Source organism: Apis mellifera, linkage group LG7 (genome assembly GCF_003254395.2).
Source record: "Apis mellifera strain DH4 linkage group LG7, Amel_HAv3.1, whole genome shotgun sequence".
Taxonomy (NCBI): domain Eukaryota; kingdom Metazoa; phylum Arthropoda; class Insecta; order Hymenoptera; family Apidae; genus Apis; species Apis mellifera.
This window is the reverse complement of record NC_037644.1, coordinates 13,909,065-13,936,497: the sequence shown is the minus strand read 5'-3', so window position 1 is coordinate 13,936,497 and position 27,433 is coordinate 13,909,065. Positions and strand designations below refer to the sequence as shown.

The following is a 27,433-nucleotide window of genomic DNA, read 5'->3' as shown; positions in this document are numbered from 1 at the left end:
TCCGCGATACCACTTATCGAGTCATTAAGCGTTGCGCGATGTAATTGCGCGCTTTTTACCGATCTCTGCGCGCATTAATCATCGATACCATCTTCTTTCCACACCGCGGCCAATGTCTCAATTTAACGCCGCCGCCGCCGCCACCCTCTCCTCCCTTCGAACCGAGAGGCGCGGATTTATCTCCGTCCGGTCTAATTTGGCCGGTGCGCGGCCAAATACGAATTTAATTCGAGCCGTCCACGGCCACTCTAACGCGGTAACGCGGCCTAATAAATTAGCGAGCGACGGGGCCGCGATTCGATGGGGAGGGAGAGGGAGAGGCAAGAAATGCGGCGCGCTTTTTTGCGCCCCGGTCCAAACTTATTCCAATTAAAATCGGTACCTCTATTTTTGGCGACCGATCCAAATAAGCGACTCGAAACTCTCTCCTTTCTTTCTCTCCCTTCCTTTTAATTAATCCTCGGCGAGACATCGTGTTTCGAAAGAGAAACGGATTTCCGATATCTCGATGAGCGCGTCGTTTCTCAATCTCTTCTCCGTCTCGTTTTAAAAATACTTCAATAAATCCTCGAGGAATAGAACGAGGCGTAATTAATATTCGAGGATGAAAAATTGGACGATCGAAGAGAAAATCGGCGCGTTTTGCCGACGACGATCCACTATCGCTCGCGCCTCCTCCCCCCGAGGCGCCTCTTCTCGAGACGAAGGGAGGTCGAGGTGGGCGGCGAGCAGGGACCTCTCTCTCTGTCGTTTCGTTACGCCGTATCGGGAAGGGGCGAGGCCGATGCGCAATTGTTTATGCTCGTGCGTCCCGCCCTGTCGGCCGCGTTCTACCCACCAGCGTACGCGAGCCGAAACCACGAGGCGACGTGCATTCGCCTCCTCTCGGCCGAAGCGAGGTTATTAATGGCAGGGCCCTCGCTTCGAGTGTCGGCTCCTCGACAATGACCGAGTCTCCACCTCGGGCCGTCGCCCCCTCCTCGATCGAAGGAAGAGCGTTCCTGTTTCGAAGGCGTCTCGACGCCTTCGACGCTCTCTCAGAGAAGTCAGGAATAGGGAGTAGCCGCGGTGGAGTAGTCGGGAAGGAAAAGATTTTCGAAACGGTCGGTAACGAGCGACTCCCGTTTCTCTTATCCTCCGATTATGTCCGCGTCGCGGCTAAGCAGGATGAATTTATTTCCACGAGTAATTGCACGGTCACGGTTGCCGTTCTCGTGAAACGTGGGGAAGCGTACGAGCGTGTAAGCGGCCGCGTCGCGATACAATGGGAAAGGCAAACAGAGGAGGAGGCGATAACAAGTCTCGTTATTTATCGGGATAGAACCACGCGCGTCGAGCAATAGACGGAGAAAGCGGATACAGGCAGCAGCTATATAGCGTTATAAATGGACGAATAAGTAGGGGCGAGCATCGATTACGGTTCTCGCTACCGGTTTCCACCCCAAAAACGGAGTGGCTCTCGGTGCAAGGTGGCAGGTGTTTCTAAACGACGCTTAGACGGCGCAGCTGTCCCCCCCTCGCCGTTATATCCGACCACCCGATAATCGAACTCGATAATCGATCGAGAAAGATTAATTCTCCTTCTTAATCTCGCTTACTCTTTTTAAAAATACTTTAATAAATTCTCGAGCGAATCGAGGAATAGAACGAGGCGTAATTAATATTCGAGGATAAAGAATTGGACGATCGAAAGCGGAAAAAAGTGTGGGAAGCGTGCGTAGGTGAGAGGAACGCGCGAAAGAAGAGTCGATAAAATCGCATTGGCCGCTCGGATCTTCTTCTCCTTTTTTTTCTTCCGTCGTTGGTATCGCTTCTTCGCGCGAGGATCGAGCAGGGCGCGAAAGAAAATTAATACTCGGCGAACGCGCCGCCATAAAGCTTCCCCGCGGTAATTACGTGGAGGCTCGCATTATGCGCGTTTGCCCCGACGGCTCGCGCTCTTTACGAGCTTCTGCGTTTAATAACAAAGGTGGACGGTGAACGATGACAACATTGGAAACGAGATTCCACGAATCCATCACCCCCCTCCTTTTCCATCCTCGATGATAACGCGTTATCGTTTCGGCCTGCCTCGATTCATGTCACTCTTCTCGTAGAAGCGGGTAATAACAAACGCCGTCGATTAACAGCGCGTCGTACTCTCGTTCGATTCGCGTTTACGGTCGCGCTTCGCGTGCTTTCGCGCGCAATTACCCAGCTACCCGCCATTACCGACACCTTATAGCGTTTTCCAGGGAATGGATGTACTTGGATATCGTCCGATTCAATTTATTCGACGATCGCCACGCGACATCGATGAAACCGGATCGAGCCGCTACCGAGAAATTACTACGCACGAATTATGAAAGTGAGGATGAAATGGAAAACTCGATGGATTTTCAACGAACGTATAAATTATCGTAGATGATTTCTATGATCTCGTGGAAATTGGAACAGGTCGAGTTCGGTCGGGGTTGAAGGAAGAAGAATCGAGAAGTAGAAGAGAGAGAGAGAGGGAGGGAGAGATGAATTATGTTAAACGCCTGTTTAAATACATGTACGGCCAAGGATACACAGAGTCAAGGAGGCCGCGCGCGCCATTCGTCTTCTCGATTTATATTAAATCGCCTCCTCGAGTAACCCGACATCTCCCTTTCTTTCTCTGCCCCAACTTTATTTATTCTCTCGATAACAACAACCTCTCTTTCCCGGTTAAAGTAAAACATTTTTCCATTGTGTTCTCATTTTCTTTATCAAACGTATCGTTGGCAAACGCGAGAGTATAAACCAATTAACTCTCGACCTTTCCACGAATCGAGCGAGTATTTCGTCAAGGCCGTTTGCGAAACGAGCCCTCGCTGCGTTTAATTTGCAAACAACGCGTTCCGAATCCCGCCATATAGAGTTTATCGAGGCGCAGCATCGATCCGTTGAAACGGATTCTCGTTCCCCGTTCGAGGAACCAAGGAACGCCCTCCGCATCCTTGTTTTTCTCCCATCGGGAGAAAAATTCGCGCACGATCTCCTTCCGTTTCTCGTAGCTGGGACACGCTCGACTCGAGAGCGAACGAGTGGCCGCTCTATCATAGCTGATTTATTTCACGAGCTTCGGCTCGGCCGCGTGTACCGCGAACGGCGTACACAGATCGCGGCAGATATACGTTCAGGTGTAAAAGGCGGGCTTCCCGTGGTTGGAAGAGGAACAGGGAGGAGGCGAAATCGTCCTGGACGATGTTCGATAGCCTCCTCGTGCGCAGGTGCACGGGAACGTTTGAAATATCGCGTACGACACTTTGAACGTTCGATGGTAAATCTACGAGTAAAAGATGTTTCCGTAACTTTTTCGGATCGACGAAGATGCGTTCCCTCGACTCGTCCGTGCTCGTCAAGCGTGCGATGACCGATTCATCTCGGTTCGAATCGAAGCGAGGAGAAGGGGACACGAGGCAACGATAATGAATAGTAGAAGTACTGTAGTCCGTGCGTAGCGGTGTTCCGTCCAACGTAACGGAGGTTTGGCCGAGCAAACAAACGATAAATATTAATTGAAATGGGCGAGATAAAACAAATGAATCCTTTTGCCACCGGGACGAGCGCCGGTCACGAGCCGCTTCGAGAAGCGAAAAAAAGGAAAAGGAGGAGGGTTAGAAGAAGCGCGGGAAGTGGGAGAGAGACGGAGATACGATGGGAAAGGAGGAACGTTATTCGCGTCGAACGGAGAGAGAAGTTTGCGCGGTCGGGTAGAACTTCTGTCTTTCTTCCTCGATGATTTATACGGAATCATATCTCCATCCGAATGTCTTCATTTTTAACGGCCGACTTTCCCTCTCCCCGAATGGGTCGACCGACGAAACGGGCGGAGAAAAAAGAGGTTCACGGATCTCGTTGAAGCCTGGCGAATTTTACTCGGCTCTCTCTTCCTCGTCGCACGCTTCGAGAGATCCATCGTCGGCGTTACGCTCGATGATACGGGCATTTCGTGCATAATCGGGATCCGTTATTTTCGCTCGTGTAACTCTTCTCCTCTCGTTTATTCTCCATTTCTCGATATCCTTCCGGCGAGGAAAGATATTCCCTCGGTGAGTCGATGACTCACCGAAATCACTCCTGTTCCTCGACTCGAAGCGTCGTGTCTCGAGGGCACTCGTAACGGGGCCCCGGGCCCCGCTTCTCTCCAACGATGACCAGCGATTCTCGACGACCCCCTTCGATCCCATTTCCGACACACCCTCGCGCCGTTGCGAGATCCTATCCGATCCTATCCTCCCTCCCCGTCCTGGATCATCGATGATGCACGCGCTCCATGCCCCCGGTCATCATCTTCTTCTTTTTTCAACCGTGCTCTATCGTGGCACGAGTATCGTACGGAAAACGGTCGAGGGAGTCGTGCGATTTAGAAAAAGGATCGGAAGAAAGTTGGGTATGAAAGCATCTCGATAAAACGGAGGGGGGTGTGGCGATGGCACTTCGATGGTGATCTTTATTCGGAGCGCTCCTCCTCGTGTAGCACCTCGTTGCGTAACGGGGAGTGGATCGTTCTTTCGGTCAGCAATCTGAACCGCGATTAGGAGGAGTACGTATCGTTCCAGTCTCGTAACCGCCGTTTTCGAAGATGAATCGGCGATAAGGATGGAGGGAGGCGTGCGACGTAACCGCGATGCGTAACGAGGCGAAATGATCGGTGTACATAAACGTTGTTGCGGGGAATTTCGATACGAGATGAGGAAACGAAATTGTAAAGACGAAGATAGATTCCTTTTCCTTTTTTTTTTCTTCTTCTTTCGCCGTTTTTATCCAATTTTTATTACCTCGTAATAAACGAGGGTCATCGGTAAATCGAAGAAGAATTTTCGAAACGGTACAAGCGGCAGCAAGTCGCGGTGATGACTTCCTACTTCTTTCGTTCATCGCGCGCATACTGTCTCTCTCTCTCTCTCTCTTCCCATTCGAGAAAATTTTCATTTCACGGCAGTCCGTTCTCTCTTTTATTCGCCTTTCGTCTCCGTGATATCGCGCGGAAGGCAATAACGAGTGTTGAAACAGCGACGGTAAGATGGTGGACACTCGGGTCCATTGACTGGATGCGCTGCAGTTTTGCTTTACGACGCGGCTGACTGACATTTAATGCCGAACGGCGCCCTTTACCACCTTTACCGCCCGTGAACGTTTCGTCCACTGGCTGCCGCCGGCTAATTCCCCGCGGATTTCGTTCTCGGTCATCCACCGTGCAATTTCGATCTTTTCGTCGCCGTTCACGCAGATGAGCCGAGTGGCTTATTTAACCCTCTCGACCTCGCATCGCGTACACACACGTCCCGCTGAATATTACGTGTATTACGTGTGCGTTATTTTGTAATCTTTTTATAGCCTCTTTAATTATATTACTGTGAACTGCGAGGGGAACGCATTGATAGGTTTTTGTAATATATTCCTATATAATATGAAAATTAAAATTACTACGTTTGTCTCGAATATTTTTCTAATTCCCCTTGTATCGGGACTGCCGCGCTCGTCTGGAGCTTCGTTAAAAAGATAACGGGTATCCTGCTAAGAGGCATCGTTTCGTTAAATAATTTCAACGTAACTGCTGTGCCAAGGTCAAACGCGTGTCGTAAGAAACGTTTTTTTTTACACGACGAAAAATCCTCGAGCGAGAAACTTTCTCTCTCCAACGCTTGCACGACGAACACGTGTCTCGCTCGTGTCGTGAAATCGATTATCCTCCTCATGGACGGTCGATAGAAATTCCTTCTCCCCTCCCAATTTTTCTTATTTTTTCCAATCCTCTTCCGATCTATTTCCATCGTTCCCTCGATTCTTCGAAATATGAGATTTCGAAATGAATTTAACGCGAGAGAGAAACGTCGAAGGCGAGTTTTACAAAGAGAATAATCCTTCGAGGGACCCCTTTCGATTCGAATTTATTTAGGGGTCGAAGAAGAAGGAGGGGGGGCCGTAAACTAAACGGGGGAATCGAAGAAATTAGCGTACTGGGCGTGGAATGCGCGGGGAGCGAGCAGAGCGGATGAGAAACAATACGGGAACTTAAATACGAGCGTTTTTTTCTCAGCCACCATTTGTCGGGAGAAATATAGCCCGCGTTAACCGGGACGTTTATAGCGCCGTGAACAGAGCCGCATCGGCGAGATTTGCAAACATCTTGCGCGAAAGGGCGTGACCGGGGGAGGGGGAGGAGGGAGGGGAGCTCGCGATATTGCCGAGTTTCGACCGCGTTTTATGTCGCCCTTGTGCACCTGATCGCCCCGATCCACCGGTTTTCCCTCGCCTTTATCGCCTCCCATTAAACCTTATTTATCCCACGATTATCCCCCCCGCCCCACTTCTCGCGCCCTCGGCTCTCGTTTTTGCATTTTTCGAAAATACCGTTACCTCGCTTATTTCCCAATATTATTATTATTTTTTTTAATATTAGAAGTGGAATCTTTACGCGCAGGTATATATATACGTATGTATATACGTATATGACAGGCGCGTGTGACGGAGGACGAGAGACGAGTCGTTATTTTAAGTGGAAATTTTAAAACAATGATGAGATGATTGGTACTTAAAGAATCGGAAAAAAGAGGATCGATAATGCTTTTCGTTATTTACGCCGGTAGAGAGTACTCGTGACGTAAGAGCAAACGTTGAAAAAAGGAAAGAGAGAGAGAGAGAGAGAGAGAGAGAGAGAGAGAAAGGAAAGGATTAAAAATAGGAAAAATATATTGCGCATTTACACGGATTGGATTTAACATTCCTGGATCTCATCTCAAGCTGGATATATCTAATTTGTACCTGACTAATTCGATTTCACACCGATCGACGACAATCGGTTAGCATCTATTTTGAGCCACGAGTCGGCTACATACCGACGCGTATAAACTTGCGCCAAGTACCAGTAAATATATTGCAGGTTCCCTTCATCGATGAATACATTGACCCCTATGAAAGGATCGATCGAGTCCCTGTTCCAATGCTTCTCGCTGCCTCTTGCTTCGATTTCGTTGCTTTTTTTTCTCCCTCTCTCTCTCTCTCTCTTTCTTTTTTCTAAACACCCATTCTCGTAACTTTATTCTCGAACGACCGACCGTCGCAAATTTCGTTTAATCGCGTTCAAAAACGTGAAGAAGAAAAAATCGTCTCGTTTCGTTAACTTTTTTCCATTCTCTCTCCCTCTCTGGCTCTCTGTCAATCGAAAATTTACAAGGACAATTGTTCTCTAACGTGTGTTCAAATGCTTGGAAAACGAGGGAAGAGAAGTTTATTTTCCACCTTCTCCACAACGTATTAAATCCGTAACGCGTTACACATAATAACACGATATCGTGGAAAATGAAGAGAGTTAAGGTTAACGCAGAGGATGGCAAAAGCTCGCACCATCGCACGTAACGGCGTAAATGGAAACAGTGTTAAATGGTTACCGAAAACCAATTAAAATTTACGCTTGGCGATTCACGAAGCGAGAATTCCAACGGGTTAGAGTAATCGAAGTCGATTTTAATTATGACGACGTGTATGGCTTCTTGTAGCCGTGTTCCCATGATAGCGACCCGTGAGTTATCGGACGTTTATGGCGGTGTCCGTTATTCGATTTTACGCTAGGGACCAATGGTAATAACAATTACGGTGCCAAAGGTGGCTTTCGCGTCGCCGTACCCGTCCATCCATAATCGCGATTCTATTCCCACCGCTTCCCGTCTACAGAAATCGATGTAAACACCCGATGGAACGAACGCGCTAATAATCGTTATTTCGCGTCGCGCGCGATTAATTACCTTCTTTTTCTCCTCCTCTCCTCCCCTCCCCCTCTTTCTCCTCTCCCTTTCCCACGTGCGAAGGAATAACGAAATCGAGGCGTAGAGGCGAAGGACAAGGACGAAATAGGGATATCGTAGCCTGTCGAACGAAGAGGGAGGGAGGGAGGGGGAGGAAGAGAGCGAGAATATAAGCGGACGAGTGGAACGGTCCGCGATGTTTCTCGCGATGAACGAGTCTCGGTCCGCGGATAACTCATAAAACCATGCTCGTTTATTTGGTCGAGGATCTCTCCTTTGGTCGGAGAGTCGGCGGCTCCGTCCACCTAGGGGAATCTCTATACGAGCCGAGCAACGACATTTTCGAAATATGTAGACGCTCGTTCTTCTTTTTCTTCTTTTTTCTTTTTTTCTCTCTTCTCCTCCCTTGGACGAAAGTAACTACAAAGTCTGTCCTGGCTCGAGGAGAGGAAGAGGAGAGGCGTAGGGCTTCTCGAGCACGCAATGATCGCCAACCAAAGAGAGAGAGAGGGAGAGGGAGAGAGAATGGCGCGTTTCTCTACGTACGTAGAGAGAGGAGACACGGAGGAGCGTGCACCTGCAGCCCAACATGGGAATCCCTGGAATTCCTCGATCAACCACGGCCACGTTCTTCGGTACGATAGATGCAAAGCGAGTCTTGTCGTCTCGATAAACGACAACGTCCCGCGCCCGTGAAACACGGGCCGCCTCTCTTTAAATTTATTTATACGGAATGGAGAGAGAGAGGAGGGAAGAGGAAGAGAGAGGACGAAATTACGAATCGAAATTCGATCGATCCGCGCCACCCTTTTTACGATCCTATCGTAACTCGAAACACGCTTGACGAAACTCGAACGATGGAATAGCTCTCCCTTCCCCTTCTCTCTCTCTCTCTCCCTTCCTCCTTTTCCAATTGCAACCAAATTGGAATCGCGTTGCACCACGCACGTACACGCGTACACGCGCTTTTTTCTTTACGGAATGCGATTTTTTGACCTCGCTCGCGTGTCACGAATGCGAACGGACGGGACACGTTCCCATACGTATCGAAATCCCGTTGGGAAACAGTATACATACGCAGCTGCGACCTATCTAACTAACGAAACCTCGAGTGAAATTCCTCGCGCGACGACGAACGGCTTAGCGTGAGAGAGCAACGTTCGTGTAAATATATAATTGCTCTTCCGGAAACGAGACGCTGTTAACGAGAGGCATAAAAATCGTCCAAGTCAAGGAGGGAGGGGGTAGTAGAGGTATCTCTCCGTTCGTTAGAAAGACGAGTTTGTTGGTTGAGAAAAACGAACGATACTAATCATAGAATTACTTTGCGCTTGCATTACCATCCATCGTTTCCTTATGATTCTCTTTTACGGCAAATTATTCTGCATCATACAGAAATTACTTGTATAATTTCCCCGGTAAACGTATAATAATAATTGCTGTAATGAAAATATGGCTCTCTCTCTACGAAACTCTCGCCTGCCAGGCCTTTTTAAAGCCACCAAACGTTAAAGAAACGTTAAAGAGAGAATAAATTATCGGACGGAAACATCCCACACAACCTTCCGAAAACGAAATAAAACGAATGGAAAGATTCGTTCGCGATAATTCTAGGAGGAAAAAAAAGGAAGAAAAAAAAAAAAAGAAAAGGTGTCCGTGGAAGAATAAATCAACCGAACGAAACGCGTCTGATCACCCTTGAAGAGAGAGAGAGAAAGGGTCGTCGCGCAAAGATCATCAATCCCGATCCGATCTCAGCTCGCCACCCTTCCAGTAGCCGTTCCAAACCTCGTCCATCCCTGTATTTCCTCCTTTCCTCGTTTCCTCTCCTCGAGTATCTCTCGGATGATTTTTCCCACGAAAGGTATCGCACGGGCCCGAATTAATTAATATCGTCCGATATGGCTTCCGGGAATTCCGCGTTTAATCGGCGAGACGGGGAAGGGAAGGGGGAGAAGGGAGTCGGGTCCGGTGGAACGATCGGCAAGGTGGAATGACTCGTGTATCCTTCCCCCGTGTATTAATTATCAGATTGATACGTGTAAAATTTCCTTTCTTCACAGTCACAGTGAATCGTACTTCGTGCGTAACGAGGCTCTTTCGAAAAAATTAAAAACATATCTATTTACGCGCGTACGTAGGGGAGAGAGGAGGGAGGGAGGGATCGGAGATGATGCGATGATTGGAATGAGGCGCGTGAAACGCGTGAAATTGTAAAGAAAAATTTTCCAAATTTTATATACTCGCGAGACGATAAATCTATTTTTCTTTTCTTCTCCCCGAAAGTATTGGATTTGGATATGGATCTAATTTGCAAAACGTAGAAACGTTGTGACGTAAGGCGGGCTGTTTAAAAGGAAGAAGCGCGTTCGATACTCGGTATTAGACGGAATGGCGCGGTTGATTAGAGAGCGGGTTTTCGAGGAAGTTGACGGAGAATATGGGACAGGTCCCCGGCGAGAGGGGTTCGTGGAATCAATTAAGTCTCGTCAACGCCCAGGACCCACTTAATTAGAAGCACTCGCCGTTTTTGTCGGTACTTGGTTAATTAAGATTCGCAAACAGTGTTTCAACCTTTAACGGTACGGGCACGAACGCTCCTCACGAACGCTCCTCCTCTCTTTCCTTCCCGTCTTGATTTAAGGTGAAGCGTTGCATATGTATGCGGCTTCGATTTATTTATTAACCATCTTTCGGAGATAGATACGGTTTACCATATATATGTATATATATATATGTATGTGCGTATATGTATATATTAGCGAGGTATATAAATCGAGATCACTTCTTTTTTCTTCCTCTCTTCCTTTTCTTCCTTTTCCGTTCCTCGTCCCGGGACGAGACGAGAACACGGGATCCGCGTTATTGGCCCCGCGTTAATTTATTTCAGCCGGCTCCATTATACGATCCTTTTTCCACGATCGATCTTAATTATATATTTATTCTTTTCTTCCTCTCGACAAATGGACAAAGCAAAACGAAACAATTTGCTTTTACCACACTATTTACCATTCAACGTACAACCCTAAAGGTTTCCAAGAATAACTTGCCATAAAATATTAACTAATACGCGAAGTTAATGGCGCGGAGGGACTCGTGCTAAACCGTGTACGCGGTTTCAACCGCCATTCATCCTTGAACAGATGCACTTGAACGGTGAAGCATCACGCGTCCGAGAGAATGGACATTGAGATTTCCCTCGTCAGCCACGAAGGTCGAGGATTTTACTCCTCCAACGAGTATCCCCCAGGCAGGATAGGTGTACTCGAACGCGTCGAACGATCTCTTCATTGTGCCGTCCGGTAGCGAAGCGAACTCGTGGAGGGGGAGGGGAGAGCGACCACGCTCCCGCGTGTGTTCGAACTCGAGCCGCTCTCCTCCGCTGCTCTTGATCGCCTCGAACGCGAATACGAATAGATAATACCCAATCACGGTGGAGAGGCTCGATACCAGCGTCATAATAGCCCTAATGCAAACGTTGAATAGGCCTCGTTGCTCGCGCAACCCACTCTCCTCCTCCTCCTTCGTATATATTTCACCTTTTCTTCTCTCCTTCTTGAAAACGTTCCATCTTCCACGCACGCGTGGATCCAACCAACTCGTTACTTCTCTCCTCCTCGAGACGGGGAGAGGAGAGTTAGGAGTCGATTGTTCGGGTATGCTCGGGTATCGTCGACCCGCTTATTTTTGTTTCTCTGTAATGAACTATTGATCGCGAGAGTTGGCGATCCTTTCACGCCGCCACGGGGCCGCGCTCGAGAGTACACGTTCATCCTTCGCGGCGAGGAGGCGGTCGAGGCGGCGGGGGGAAGAGTAGGCGCGCGCATTCACGGATCATTACGCGACAGTGACGAATTATAACGACGCGGCCGTAATGCGTCTCCTTGTAGAGCGGCCAACCGTTTTTGCCACCGAGATACCGAGATCGATAGAAGGGGAGGGAGGCGGAGGCACGGCGAAGGGACACCGAAAGACGGAGGGAGAGAGAGAGATAGAAGGATCAGCGGCGGCCGCGTCGTAAACCTGTTCCCCCGCTCGCTTTTATTTACGAGTCCCCGCGCCCCGCGCAATTTCGAATCCGTTCACGGCTACCGAATCTCGCGTATCTCGCCTACCCCTAACCCGAAACGCTACCCTCGATCGTCGCGCGATCGATCATAAATTATCGTTGCTCGCCTCTTCTTCTTCTTCTTCTTTCCTTCTGTGGTGGCGATGGGATGATTCTCTCTCTGTCTTTCTACCGAAGCTTTTTCTTCGCGGTCTCGAAACGAAGGCGGGACGATTTGGTTCGTCTATCGGGGCGGCAGTCGGTGAAACGAGCGATAATATATTACCGGTTGATCCGATCGTTGCTGTCATTTGCGCCGGACGGCTCGGGGATTAATTAGCTCGACCGATGGGTTCGAGATCTCGTCCGAACGACTCTCCCTTCGAATCCTTCGTCTTTCCTTCTCTTCCTCCTCTTCTTTGCGGTTCTTCCTTCTCGTAGAACTTGTTTAGAGAGAGAAAGAGAAGGGTCTCGTCTCTCGACATATCGGAACGTGCACGCTGTGGAACGCGCGTGCCTGATCGTCGTTTAGATTCGCCTTGCCTCCGCACTCGACTCTGCACGCGTTTCCGCGCGGATGACAAAGAAACGCGACACTCGCTCGTAATTCAGTTTACTTGCGACCGTGGTGATTTGCGGCCGATCGAAGGGGAGGAGGAACGAACAAAGGAAATATGAAAATTCGGGACGCGAAAACGTGCCTCATTTTTCGCTGAAGAAAGGGAGAAAGAATCGAAGGGTGAAAAAAAGTTGGAACTCGAATTCCTTCTCGCGTTCCATCCGCCGGACGTCCTCTAGGAATCGGCCGCTCTCTTTGAAGAAATCGAGCCGCTCGATCTAGGCGGTGATTCTCACGCGTTCCTCCACCAATAAAATCTGGATCCAGTCGATCGCCCTCGAGAATGGGTATTCGAGGGGAGTTGGATTTTAGGGACGAGACAAACGCGAATCGGGTAAAGATTGGCGGATGTCGAGCGGTTAATTCTCGATCTGGATAAATGGACGCGGTGACGACTCCTCCTCGGATGAGGCCGTTCGATATCCGTCTAATGCCCAAGATAAACAACAATTATTTTATAATTAAGCGGCCGAGGCTGGCGGGTAGTAAATACACGTGCACGCGGCGGCGGAACACCTCCTCGCAACCCGACACCGCCCGTTGCAGCTCATTCATAAGACCCGGGACCGGCATCGATCAACGAGAGTCGGGGAGGAGACTCTCTTTCAATCTCCCTCTTTTTCTCTCGTTCGTCAGTGGCTTCGATGAAACGAACTCGAGAATTGTTCTTCGAGATTTGAGAACGAAAGAAGTGGAGAAAGGTATTATTGAGAAAATTGAGGTAAAAGATGGAGAAAAGAGAGGATATTTGGAGAGACTATTGACGAGATTCGTTAATAAACAACGTTTCCATCCACGATGCTCGGATTTCCCTCCTCTCGCCCGACCTAAGTCGGTCGGCCCGCGTAAAATAAGGCCGGTCGAGGCCGTAAAACGGGCCTCCCGTCGTAACTTACGTCCGGTGTATACGCATAAAGCCATTATATACCTTATACTGTCCTGTAATACGCTATAAAATCCCGCGTTGTATATCTAGGCGCGATATCATCTGGGTTAGGAGCACCCGTAGAGCACGCTCGGCCTCTTGTCCTTCTCCTCCTCCTCCCCCTCCATCGGTGGATGCCTTCCACTTGGCTAGGAGCGCGTACGAGTACGTACTTACCGCCGCTGTCTCTTTTACTCGGATCGGAGGATGCCCATTATTTTCGCCCTCGATGGTGAAACCTTTCCGACGGCAAGAAACTCTCTCTCCGCCATGCCCATACGTCTCCGATCCCGCGTGCGAAACCGACCCACCGCCGTCGTCCAGCCAGAGACCAAGAAGAGGAGGAGAAGGAGGATCCCGACCGAGGATAATAGCCTGCCGCTTCTTTTACATCCCCAAACATCGTAATTATTTTATTCCGCCTCCCTCTTTTCCTCGCGTCGATTTTTCAATCGTTATCCGGGAATCTTGATTGCGAGCGCGCTCGGATTTACGACGCAGCCGCTATTACCAACCTGTTACAAGAGACGGAGGAGATGGAGGAGACACGGTACGGATTCGAGTTCGATCGATAAGGAAATGCGAGACCGATTTCCTCCGCCTTCGAGCCCCAATCCAACCTTCTTTGTTCCTCGATCGAAACGCTTCTCCGAATGTATTTCGAATCGCTGGTAGAATTTTTACAATCTCGTTAAAAAAAAGAAGAGGAGAGATTCGCCAAGCTAGTAGAATTTTTACAATCTCGTTAAAAAAAAGAGAGATTCGCCAAGCTAGTAGAATTTTTACAATCTCGTTAAAAAAAGAAAAGAAGAGAGATTGGCCAAGGAAGAATAACGATATGAATCACTGGATTCCTGCCCAAAACGTGTAAAGCGCATGAGGCAGAAAGAAACGGTGAAACGTTGGCTTTGGCGCGTTCCATCGCGTTTGAATCTCGCGTGGATTCGGTTACGGACGTTTACGGACGATCGCTTCCGAATGGGATAACGCATGTCCCGCCGCGGTGGAACAGGCCGGGGCATAGGACGGCGAAGGAGGTGTTACATTACTGGCCGGGGCTGCCAACTTTACGGGATACGGAAGCCGCGTAGTCGCCGGCTACCGAAACCCTCGCGTATTTTCACGCCGGCGGCGGTGCGCGCGCCGACCTCGCGGGGAAGATGGTGTCGATTACGTGTATAACGTGACTCTCTCTCTCTGCGCGCGCGAAAGGAACGCGGATTCAACATCGAAATTGTCTGACGCTCCATTGTCGACTCGAACAATAATATTATACATTTTGCAAGAGTGGTTGTCAATTACTCTGTGAATCGTTTAATTTAATGTCTCGTCTACGAACTTTCGAATGAGCGTGTAAGTGATTGGTCTATTAAATAAAATAATTTCGTAAAAAAAAAGATTTTTTGCCAAGAATAATGATATAAATTACTGTAAAATATAAACTGGAACTTGAGAATTGGAAATGGTATGAAGAAACGGATGTTGAGGAAACGTGTGATCGAAATTGTCTGACGCTCCCTTCGACTCGAACAATAATATTATACATTTTGCAAGAGTGGTTGTCAATCACTCTGCGAATCGTTTAATTTAATGTCTCGTCTACGAACTTTCAAATGAGCGTGTAAGTGATTGGTCTATTAAATAAAATAATTTCGTAAAAAAAAAGATTTTTTGCCAAGAATAATGATATAAACCACTGTAAAATATAAACTTGAGAATTGGAAATGGTACGAAGAAACGGATGTTGAGGAAACGTGTGATGATATGGATTAAATTATAAAATAAAAATAGCATTGTAAGAAGATACGTGGAGTAATACATATATTGTAATATACAAGGTAGCTTAAGATTGATTGATAAATATAAATGTAGGAGCTGGGTTAAAGGATTTGTTAAGTGTATGCAATGAGTCGTTGAAATTAATTTTACCATTAGTTTTGCAGATCGTGTAATAAATTATCGAATTTAAAATAAGAAACTTAAAAAATAAGAAATGTTGTCCTTAATAAATTCACGAAATAAATATTTCTCAACTCGATTAAATTATATTTAAAATTTTAACCTATGATTGTTACGTATGATAATTTTTTAGATTACGTTTGAAAATGAATATTGTAATATTTAATATAAAATCGCGCTTTAGCTACGCTCTTCATACCGAGCAAGTCGAATACCAGAGAAAGACGTTAAAACGTGCTTAATCATCGACCAGAATATTTAAACGATAATTAGTTAAACGAATGAAGAAAAGATGGTTGAAAAGTTCATTACAAGATAGAACCGTATCCTTTCTGACGTGCAATTATTACGACACGCCAATAGCTGAGAAATACCGCGATCCGCCCACGCGAAACGATTACAGCGACGCTATTCGCAATTATTTCGACGCGAAATAGTTGTTCAGTCGCGGACCACCGTGAATTCGCGAAAGCAGTGTTTCCTTTTCGCGGGACAAACGGCACGCTTATCTCTCGACGCAACGAGTAACGTTTCGCGCACTGTAATCCAATTTGTACGCGGCGCAGTCGCGCAGCGGGCGACCCATTGACGCTAGGGAATTTATATGTAGCTTTGCGTTTGAAAATCAATCGCGCAGATGCCGGTACAACGGGCGATCGTTTCTCGATCGTTTTTATATAATTACAGCGCAGTTTTAATTAATTGATCAGAGTTTAACGGGCGTGTTCTCGTAGATAAAAATTTGTCTATCGATTAGATTCAGTTGGTTCTTTCACAGGAATGGAAGATGTATGTGAGAAGGGTAATTGGACTCGGGTGTTTTGATATCTGTAGATGCTGTTACAAATTAATCCAGCAATTAGCACGTACGTTCCGTCGGTAACAAGTTACCGCGGAATATCGCATTCGATGCGTACGCGATCTAATCGATTCTCTTCCTCCGCTCGATTCCGTCACGCTTCCATCGCCCATGAGAACGATGAAACAAACCGGCCAGAAGTGGGATGCCAATTAACCGGCGTTCGCCAACGAATAACGGAGATAATCGCGAATCGTGATAATTCTGCTCGCAAGAATTTCTCGATATGCTTCGAAACACGTTATTGAATATCTCGAAAAGGAATAACTCGACGAGTAATTGATAAAAAAATTGCGAAATCGTGGAACAGCGTAGATAAACTTTCGTGGATATTAGCAACGAATTCCAAATTAATTTTGGAGCGCAAAATAGCGGTGAGGAGAGGTGTCGGTGGAACGATTCACGATGAGAATAACCGGGCGACGTAGTACAATGGGAGGTCGAAGGAGGAGGAGAGGCCATGTATGGCGAAGGATGGAGTGGCAGGTAGTAGAAGAGGTGGCTCGCGGAGACAAGGAGAGAAGGGAAGACCTTGGGAGAAAATTTACCAACCCTGAAACCAAGCGTCGTCCTTTGTCCGGCGCGCGAAATTCGCGAGTCATCGCTCGATTTAATAATTAATTATCGAACGACGATCGAGCGACGATAAAGGTGTTCCGCTGAAAGTGACTCTTTTCAAGGAGGATTATTCGAAGATTCACGGTGCTCGCCGACCGCCGGCAATCGACTGCCAAATACGCGTTTTACGAGGATAATTACACGGGTGAACAGAGATGGAGGGCTAGCCGTGGGTGGCAAAAAACTGATCCGATTTAAACCTTGCACGATGAAATCGCCTCTTCCACCTCTTTCCCTCGCCGGAAGAAACTCACAAGAATGCACCGCACCTGAAACTGGCGCCGAATACGAATATGAATATAATCCTGTGCAAACTCCAACTTTTTATTCCCGAAAATTTTCAATAGAAGAGACAGACTTTGTCGAGATTCGATCGGATTATAATCGATCGAAAAAAAAAAGAAACTGACAAAAATGCACCGCACCTGAAACTGGCGCCAAATATGAATATGAATATATATATATATATATATATATATAATTCTGTGCAAACTCCAATCCTTTATTTCCAAAAATTTTCAATTCGTAGAAGAGACAGACTTAGAGATAGACTTTGTCGAGATTCGATCGGATTATAATCTATCGAAAAAAAAAAAAACTCACAAGAATGCACTGCACCTGAAACTGGCGCCGAATATCAATATGAATATATTCCTGTACAAACTCCAACTCTTTATTTCCGAAAATTTTCAATAGAAGAGACAGACTTTGTCGAGATTCGATCGAAAAAAAAAAAAGAAACTCATAAGAATGCACTGCACCTGAAACTGGCGCCGAATATGAATATGAATATGAATATAATTCTGTGCAAACTTCTTTATTCCCAAAAATTTTCAATCCATAGAAGAAACAGACTTGGAGACAGACTTTGTCAAGGATTATAATCGATCGAAAAAAAAAGAAACTCACAAGAATGCACTGCACTTGAAACTAGCGCCGAATATGAATATGAATATGAATATAATCCTGTGCAAATTCCAATCCTTTATTTCCGAAAATTTATAGAAGAAACAGACTTGGAGATAGACTTTGTCGAGATTCGATCGGATTATAATCAATTGAAAAAAAAAAAGAAACTCACAAAAATGCACCGCATCTGAAACTGGCACCGAATATCAATATGAATATAATTCTAAACTCCAACTCTTTATTCCTGAAAATTTTCAATAGAAGAGACAGACTTTGTCGAGATTCTATCGGATTATAATCGATCGAAAAAAAAAAGAAACTCACAAGAATGCACCGCAGCACCTGAAACTGGCACCAAATATCAATATGAATATATATATAATTCTGTACAAACTCCAACCCTTTATTCCTGAAAATTTTGATATATGAGACAGACTTTGTCGAGATTCAATCGGATTCAAGAATGCACCGCACCTGAAACTGGCACCAAATATCAATATGAATATAATCGTATGCAAACTCCAACCCTTTATTCTCAAAAATTTTCAATAGAAGAGACAGACTTGGAGACAGACTTTGTCGAGATTCGATCGAAAATCGAGGGAAAGGAGGAGGAGGAATCCGTCTCGCGTACCGCAATATCGAATATATTGGATAATGATAAAGCCGCGAGCACGTATTACTCCCTCCGCGCGCCAGTGATTGGTTATTAGTTTTGGGTCCGCGATACGATCTTAATGGGAATACTTAGGTGGGAGGCTCCGAGACATTGAGGATGATCTATACCCGGAGTCGTGGCGTACACGCATCGGGCCAGGCCCGATAGATCGACGACCCTATTCGTCCAACGCCGCTTCCACACCCCTCCCCTCCCCATTCTCCCTTTTTCAACGTTTTCGTGTGCGTGCGCACACTACCGGATACCGTGGTATGTGAGCGGGGACGCAGGCAACCGGCCGCGCAACACAATGCAGGCAACAGCGGGGAGGGAGGGAGGGAGGGGAGCGATAAGATCGGGATTTCGAACTGCTATGTCGAGAACGCCCGCTGGGACCCACGCCTTTTTTGCACGCAACCTCCCGACCGTGGTGCGTACATATATCCACCGCCTCCCCGTGCCCCCTTCTTATTATTATTAGGACGAACCACCAGCCTTCCCCTTCCTCCCCCTATCCCGGAAGAGAAGGGGCCAACGCGGAGTCACTTCCTCCCTCGGACATCTGCTCCCCAATTCCCTCCTCCTCGCCCAACCCTTTTCTTTCTTTTTCCGTCACGGCTCAACGCTTTCGCCCACCCGAACGCTCTGCAAATTAGATTCACTATAAGTACAGTTTCACGAATTGGATTCCGTAATCGTAGCGAAAAGGAGAGGAGAAAGGCTAAGAGGAGGATAAGAAGGGAGAGAGAGAGAGATACTTTGGAGTTTTTCTCGCCGATCGTTGGCTGGCCACCGAAATTAGATTAGGTTACTTATGACAGCGACGTAACTAAATCACATTCCTCGCGTGTTCGAGTTCTTTGCATGCACCTTTCCCCGTCGTTCGGTTTGATTTATAGGCTCGGGGGGGTATTTCGCTCCCCGTAAGCGGCGCTCGAGGGGGGGCGGGAACCAGTTGGCCCCTCTCGGTCCTCGTTCGGCCCACTCGAGCAAAAATAACGATTGTTCTCGCTTCGTAACGAGAGAGAGCTCGATGGAATAATAATTGTAATTCGTTTCTCGTATTTCGAATTTTAATTCTCCTCGTTTGCGGCACGGAATATACTAACTTTTCCCAAAGGAAAAGCTGGAGAACGGTAGCCCAGGAAGGAATCGTAAAGAGGAACGAGTGTTACGCGTGGGTGACGAGCAATTTCCCAATGAACGCCTCGAATCGTAAGCTCTCTCTGCACGTTCCTCGCGGCCCACGTCACGAATTCGTCGCGACAACCGCAGAGACAATCCACGCGTCGACTATAAACGTCGCGCGCGAAAAATACGGTAATCGTCGATATCCTCCGAGGCTGCGTTTAAGCGCGCGTTCAACGACCATAAACGCCACCGACGCCTTATGAAGTTGCCTCGTTCGCCTCCGTCGAGGAACGAATGCGATCGTTGATTAATGCGTTAATTAAAGGAAAAGAGAGAAGTAACGATAAAAAAAGGAAAGGCACGCTTCGATATTTCGTTTACTCGAGATATCTCTCCGGTGGAGAAAAATCGGCTCGATCCGATTTCCGAGAAAGCTCGGCTCCACGAGGGACACGGATCGAAAGATGGCGAGATTCCTCCTCGAGGCTACGAGGTGAAAGATTCACGATTTCAGCGGAGGGGAGGGGGAGAGAAAGAGAGAGCGCGAGAAGGACGTGATGAATCCTCGCGATTAACACGTCACCGTGGAAGAGCGTGTTTAATCAGCGCGCGGCGAACACGCTGCGGGGCGTCCGCATTCGGACCCCGCGTTGGGCCCCCTTCTTTCTGCACCCCTTTCCCGCCCGCAACACCCCGCCATAAATAATCCTCCTGGGGGATGACGACAAAGATCGTAATTGTGAGTTACGTCGCTCTCCTCTTCGACGTGGAGATTCTCTAACGAGACTCGATTTGCACTCCTTTTTACGCCAAAATATTTCAATAACCGGGCCATCTCTTTAATCGAAGCTCAATACCAATGTAATCCAAGAATATAATTATTACAGTTTCACCCAACAGTTTCATGTTATTATTGAAAGATTGGAGGATAAATTCGTAAGTTGGAAACAAATCGTAACGATTTTGAACCCGTTTCGAAATGAAAAGATGGACAAGTTCGTCCCACGCTCGAACGGAAAAAGAGTGGATTGTTTGAACGGATGGTCGAGCGACGAATAAAAGTGGGATAGGATCGAAAAACGTTTCGCTCGATCGGCTGGCGAAAATGTTGGTGAAAGTTCTTCCCGGCCGTGAAGCTACGGTAGTTGGTAACACGGCGGCCCGGCAAAGCGAGTATCCCCTTGAATTCAATAGCGGGTATGCAGTCGCGTGGAACAAGACGGAGACAGGAGAATACCTGGCAAAGAATAATACGGCGTGCAAGTCTCGGTGATACGGCGAGGAAAAGGAAGCTGGCAAAGAAACGAGAACACGGGGGAGAATAGATTCGCGCGAGAAGAAGAAGAAGAAGAAGAAGAAAAAGGAGGAGGAGCTTTCGCGTAAACGCTGACTCACTGGGATCCTGAATCAGCCAAGGTTGTCCGTCCCATCCGTAAGAATCTAACCTTTTTTACCGACGCGTCGCTGGGAAAAACATTGTTCGAAAATTTGTTGCAACTGTGTTTTCGGGATCAAAGCGAATTCGACGTAATCAACGATCTCCAATCATTCTTTTACCGTGAATTTTTCCATCGAAAAAGCGGATAATTCCCTGGATCTGGAAATTATCATCGAAGGTGGTGGCTCTTTTTTCAATCGGATCGAATTTAAAGCGTCGATCTCGCCATAAGGGGACGGCCTAGCCACGCCGAGATCGGCAACAATAGCCTATTCTCTCTTCGATACACGGGGACCAAACTTTCTTCCCTTATGGGTATTACCCGTAGCTTGTGCAGCCTCGTTAATTAATCCTTGCCGCGGCCGAGCAAAAAGCGACCAAGCTCGAATCGGTTTCGATCTTCGAGTTCCTTAAATTTTCTCCCCCTTCGTTCCCCGACACAATGCTACATACCGATTATATCCCTATATACATACGTATAACGATACTCGGCGAAATCGTTTCTCTCTCTCCGTTTCCTTAATTCGAATCGAATTTTTCCCAACGTCGTAAGCTCCGAAACGAGAAGTCGGCGTGAAGCGAAGGGGAAGACGTCTCCCCCTCGGAGGAGAGAGAGGGACCACCACCGACCGTGGTCCACCGAGGCAAAAAGCGGGGGACGCAACACCGGAGCTATAAACGGCTTTTTAGGGGGTCGGACGGGCGCTTGAATATTCAACGGGCGAGCGGCGGCGCGGCAATTAATATTGATTTTATTAAATCGGGCTTTTTGCCCTGGCCTGCCACCGGCCAACTGTCGCCGCGCGGCAGCCGAAAGTACGCGCGGCTCGCATGCCACGCGGCCACCGGTCGCGGTTTTTCCTCCAGCTCGCGGATATGGCCAACATGCGCGGCCCTCTTTCGCATCCGTGCGTTGCACTCTCGCGAGTGAGGAATTTTCGCGAGTTCGTTTTTGCGTCCTTTTGAAAAGAGGAGGAGAAGAAAGGAAGTTTATCGAATTCGATTCGATAAACGAAGAGAGAGAGAGAGGCTCGTTTCTCGGTAATTTGAAGGGAATTTTCTTCTTCTTGGGAAGGTTGGATATGGATTAGCGCGCGGAGGCCGCTTCCGCTATCGCGGATGAAGCGCGAAGCAATTTCGCGTGCGTCGCCGTTAAAACGGTCGTAAAGGTGCGAGTATGTTATCGGTAATTAAACTGCGGTAATTAGATTGCCGCAATTTGCCTCAAGTTGTTTATCTTTCTCGCGTACATCCGTCCAGGAAACGGGGAAACGGGTTGTATTGTTTAAACACCATTAACGATCCCTCTTTCGACGATCCGCAATTTTTTAACCATTGTCCGTTGAACCTTAACGGTGAAAGAAAATGAATCGGGATAGAGACGATAAAACGATCGTGCGTACGTGTGCACGCACACGCGCGTACAGGTACTGCTATTTCGTGGAACTCTCCTCTCCTACCTACCTCGGCCTCGTTCCTTCCTAGAACGGGGTGTCGAGTTGTTCCCACTTTTATTACCTTCGCCGCGATCACGTTTTCGCGAACCGGTAAATCCTCCGAATAAACTGATTAAACGCGCGATCCTGGAGAAAAGAAGGAAGGAAGGAAAAAGGGGACGAAAGCTGGTGGTGGCAGATGGCGCGATCTCGGCAGGACGCCAGGCGCCCCACCAGCGAAGAGTAAGTTGGAGTAATTGGTCCTCGCTTCGATTCCAATCTTGTTGTTGTTGTTGCTGCGAGAGCCCTCGATTCGAGGATCTCTCCCTCCCTGCCTCGAAACACGGCGAGGCGCGTCGTGTCGGCGGGGAGCTATTGATTACAGAGCTGTCCGCGGCGCTCGCCCCATCACCTTGTACTCTCTCGGTACACGTGTTACCTGCCGCGCATAATAAGCTACCCTTCTTTTCCCACCTGCCCCTCGTTTTTCTTTTTCTCCTCTTTTTCCTTCCGCCCTCGGCGTCCAATCGAACGTTCGATTCATTCGCTTCTCGGAACCAGCGTTTTCATTGTTCGCCATTCTCACGATTTTATAGATCTATTGCCGCGATTCCGCGTGAAATTTTAATCGATCCGTCTCGCCAACTATATCTCTCGATTCGACTCGAAGGAGGAATCCTCGTTTCGACGACTTCGTTTCTTGAACGATGACGCGGTGGAAAGTCGAGTTTCTCCCCTCCGCGCTTTTTGCCCGACCGTCGCCGGGTGACGGAATTCGACCGCTGCTTAATTACGCGCGCCCTCCTCTCTCTTCTTGTCGTTCGAGGAACGTGTTAATTTCCGCCACGCCGCGGAAGGCGTCACGCTTTCAAAAGAGAATCAACGCGACGGCCGAGCCTTCGATCCATTTGCATCTCTGCCATTCTCTTTCTCCATAATGACGTGTTCCATCGCAGCTTCGATAAAAATCCGAGTGGAATGGAGAGGCGTAACCTATCCTCCTTTCGATCGATTGAATTTTAATTTTTCGAATATCATTTCCAAGTGGAATACGAGGATCGTTAGGGAGAGGAGCGTGATTATCCTTCGCAGGCAAATTGTTCGTTTCACGTGGGCGGTCCCCTTTAACAGAGATTCCAACAGTACCGCTATTAGAGAAGCGTAGGACGAGCGACGCGTAGGAATAGATCCGTAACACCTTGCCTTACGGTTCGATCCATAGCGTTTTCTTTGCTTTTTCGTTGCCGAAAACAGATCGAGAACAGATCGCAACGCGTGGAGAAACGCGTTACACCGTCCGCGCCGCTAATTCCCAAAGATTCAGCGAAAGTGACGAGCAGAGGTCGTAAATTTATCCGGTAAACCGGGCGGAACGATTCCCTTCGGGACTGGTTAGCCGGTTCTCTCGTGACTTATCCCGGCATCCACAGAGAGAGAGAGACGGGGACACAATGGGGGAGCCGGCCGAGAGAGTTGCCACACCGGCCATTGTTTTTGCGCCGCCACGTCGCAGCGCTTTTTACCTGCATTAACGCGAATTGATTTCACGTGAAAACTGGCATCGTACACCGTGAAGCAACCGGTGAAATCTCGCGCCCCGATCCTTCATTTGTCGCCTATTTTTTCCCTTCCTCTTCTTTCTTCGCCTTGCAAAACAAGAAGAAAAGGACAATCGTCCGAGATGCTAATTGTCAACGATAATTATCTCGCGGTATCGGATCGGTGGTTGGAAGAAGGTCGCGTAAATCAATCAGGCCGGCGTACGACGAGCGTTTCGACGAAGGATAATTGGAGTAGCGACAAGTTGATCAGCGCGGCTTCTTTTCTCCGCGCGCCGACGGATCGGATTCACGTCCCCCACTGTGTCATCGGACCCCTTAGTCATCGAGTCGGTGCATGGCGATCGTGCCTTATGAGGATCGAAGGAAAAAGGGTATGGACCTTGGTGTTGTTCCGCCACCCTTGCGACCTAATTGTTCATTCGAGCGCGCTCTTCTCTTTTTTCAATCATCCCTTCCCTTGCCGATTTTTTTTCTCTTTTCAGAAGGAACAACGGATCAAAGCGAGAGGGGACAGGTAACACGGTACGATTTCGACGCTCGTTGCGAGTCAACCGGTGGAAATCCGGTTTGCTTCGGAGTCGTTACCGTGAACCGAGAACAGCATCGAAAGGGATTTCCATCCAACGATTTATTTTCCGATTATACGATTCCTCGGAATCGATTCGAAGGAATTCATATCCGATATTTATGCGAGCAAACGCGTCCCAAACGAATCCATTATCGGGAGGACGGGATATTATGGCTCATTGTTCGCCTGGTAAACCCCGTTTAAACCTTTGCGTATTAGAATTACAAAATCGGAGAGGATACCGTCATGGAATACAGCGTCATCGGTATCGGTGTTGGCCATTGTGTTCGATCGATTGTCGGAAAGATGGACGGTTGTTGCGATGGAAGGGAAGGAGGTGAAAGGCAGGGAAGAAGGATTCCTCGATCCGTAGCCGAGTAACGTTGATTGCGAGGAATCCTGTATCGGGTTCTCTCGCCGCGAGACTTCTTGTCGTCGCGCGACTCCGCGTTTCGCTACGAACTCGAACAGAAACGGATCGCTTCTTCCGCCATCGGATCGAATCGCGATCGGACGTCTGCTACCGATGTCAATCTACCTTTTTGCCCTTCCAACGAGTCGCCGCAACTCGAAAATCGGCCGAGGATCGCTCCACGAGATCCCTTCTCACCCGCCATTCCCACATTTCCTTTCCATTCCACCGATCTCTTTTCTTTTTTTTCTTCTTCTTCTTTCCTCGATTCCAATTCATTCCGATACGAAAAATAATTCTTTGATTCAACCGTGAAATTTTTGTTTTCACTTTCTCCTATTCAAGAGGATGAGTCGATTCGTCGTTGGCGGTAGAAATTTCTAATTCTCGAACCAGTCGACATCCAAGATTGGGTAAGATGTTGCTCGTAAATATGTTACGCGGAGTATGCCTCGTTTCCTCCTTCGTCATCAATTCTTCCGGGTTATCAAGTTTCAGTCCAATCAACAGCCTTCGCTAAACGAGATACAACGCAACACCTGAGTCGAGTCTTGTTCCAAAAATTTATCGATCGGGCGGAAGATGGTGGATAGATAAGGATTTTTCAACGTCGCTTGTATCGTTGTTTCGTTAATATTTACGCAAGGATGTATTCGCGTCGACGAATTATTTCTCACGCTCGTTCGTTCACACGGCGCGAAAAAAGGATCGGAATCGTCGCTTCGAAAATGACGAAAGAGAGGTGATTACACGGATTTCGCCGAATCGGTGAAACTGTTTCGAAAATGAAAATATCCCCGGGTCGAGATCGTAATCGGGAAGGAGAAACGAGCGACGGGGAAAAATACGGTACAAGCGGCTCCAAAATAGTGGAAGAAACAATTATGCAAATAGTAGGCGAACGATAAGATCGAAAAAACGGCGTCGATCGACCCATTCGTATATCCCACGTCTTGCAAACTTAATTTCGAAAGAAATTTACGGAGAATCTCCAACGAAAAATCAAGTTGCTAATAATTTAATAGCGACGATTCAAATTTGTTCGTCTATCCGATTCTACGATATTTACGATATTTCTTTTTTAAATTATCTGTTTCTTTATTAGTTGGCAATCTGTAACTGCGTGGCTTTTTAACTTTTTCTCCCCTCGTTTTTCTCCGTAAGATCTGTGACGCGATGCATGTCGGTTCGTTCATACGATTCGCGCACGCACGTTCACGCTACCGTTTTTATTATTACCGCGAACCATCGGCATTCTTCCCTCTCCCGTTCTTCTTTTCTTTCGCTTCCCTTTTCGCTGTCCGACCACCGTCGCGGCTCTCGACGCGTGCGTCGCCCTCCTCCTTCCCTCCGATATCTCGCAGTCACCACGCTCCGCTCCTTTTTCCCTTTCCTTTTTTAATCTTCGACCCGTTCTTTTCTCCTCTTTTTATTCCAATCTTTATTCGTTTTATAGCGTAGAGTTCTTAAAGAATTCTCCAGTATGAACTGTACGCTATACTGCAGGGATTACTGGGAAACACCGGTAGTTAATACGAGTGGTTGGCCGATCGTATCGGTAATAGAGGATCAGAGGAGGCGCGATAGGAGGACTTAACGAAGAGGAAGAAAAGCAGGAAGAGGGCGACGTGACGGCGAGAGACACCTCGAAGGGGGAGAAGGGCGGAGAAGACGCGGTACTCGTTATCCCGACCGACTGCCAGCCACTCGGTACACTCGGTTGCGATATCTTTGCAGATTCGTATCGTAGGGTTACGGATCTTGGCTGCTAGGTATAATATACGGACTGTAAAAGCCCAGGGAAATCTTGCCTCCGAACGAGCGTGGAAGAGAAGTTGGAAATTCTCTCTCTTTTGGAGAAAAAAAGAAAGAAAGAAAGAAGGAAAGAAAGAAGGAAAGAAAGAAGGAAATAAAGGAGGAAATAAAGAAGGAAAGAAGGAAAGAAAGAAGGAAAGAAAGAAGGAAAGAAAGAAGAAAAGAAAGAAGGAAAGAAAGAAAGAAAGAAGGAAAGAAAGAAGGAAAGAAAGAAAGACTCTCGCATTTGGAGAAAGAAAGAAAGAAAGAAGGAAAGAAAGAAGGAAAGGAAGAAAGACTCTCGTGTTTGGAGAAAGAAAGAAAGAAAGAAAGAAGGAAAGAAAGAAGGAAAGAAAGAAGGAAAGAGAGAAATTCTCTCGAATCGAGGTACAAATACGGAATGCATAGGGAGTAGTGTAGTAATCGTGACTCGAAAAGAGGCGAGTGTAGACAAAAGGACGCTGGGCTCCGTTTCGAGCGTGTGTGGATGTAGGGTTTTCGAGCAACCGTGGAACGACCGGCTCCTCTAGATAGGCTTCTAACTTCTATCTTCCCCTCTCTCTCTCTCTCTCTGTCTTTCTCGTTCGCTCGCCTCGTATGCAAACCGGCTTTGCCCGGTCGTGAAAACAAAACGACGAGGGAGCGAAAGAGAGGAGGAGACGAAAGAGAGGTTCGAGCCACCAGGAAACAATCCTTCTCCCCTCTCCCTCTTCCTTTCGATCGTCCTCGCCGTTGTCCTCCGT

The 27,433-nt window shown here is 47.7% G+C and overlaps 1 protein-coding gene across 2 annotated transcripts in view; it reads right to left on the bottom strand.

Annotated features, from left to right (window-relative positions):
• The window catches only part of LOC725482 (L-lactate dehydrogenase A-like 6A), a 119,979-nt gene that overhangs the window by 5,104 nt on the left and 87,442 nt on the right, over positions 1-27,433 (bottom strand). The window lies entirely within an intron of this gene.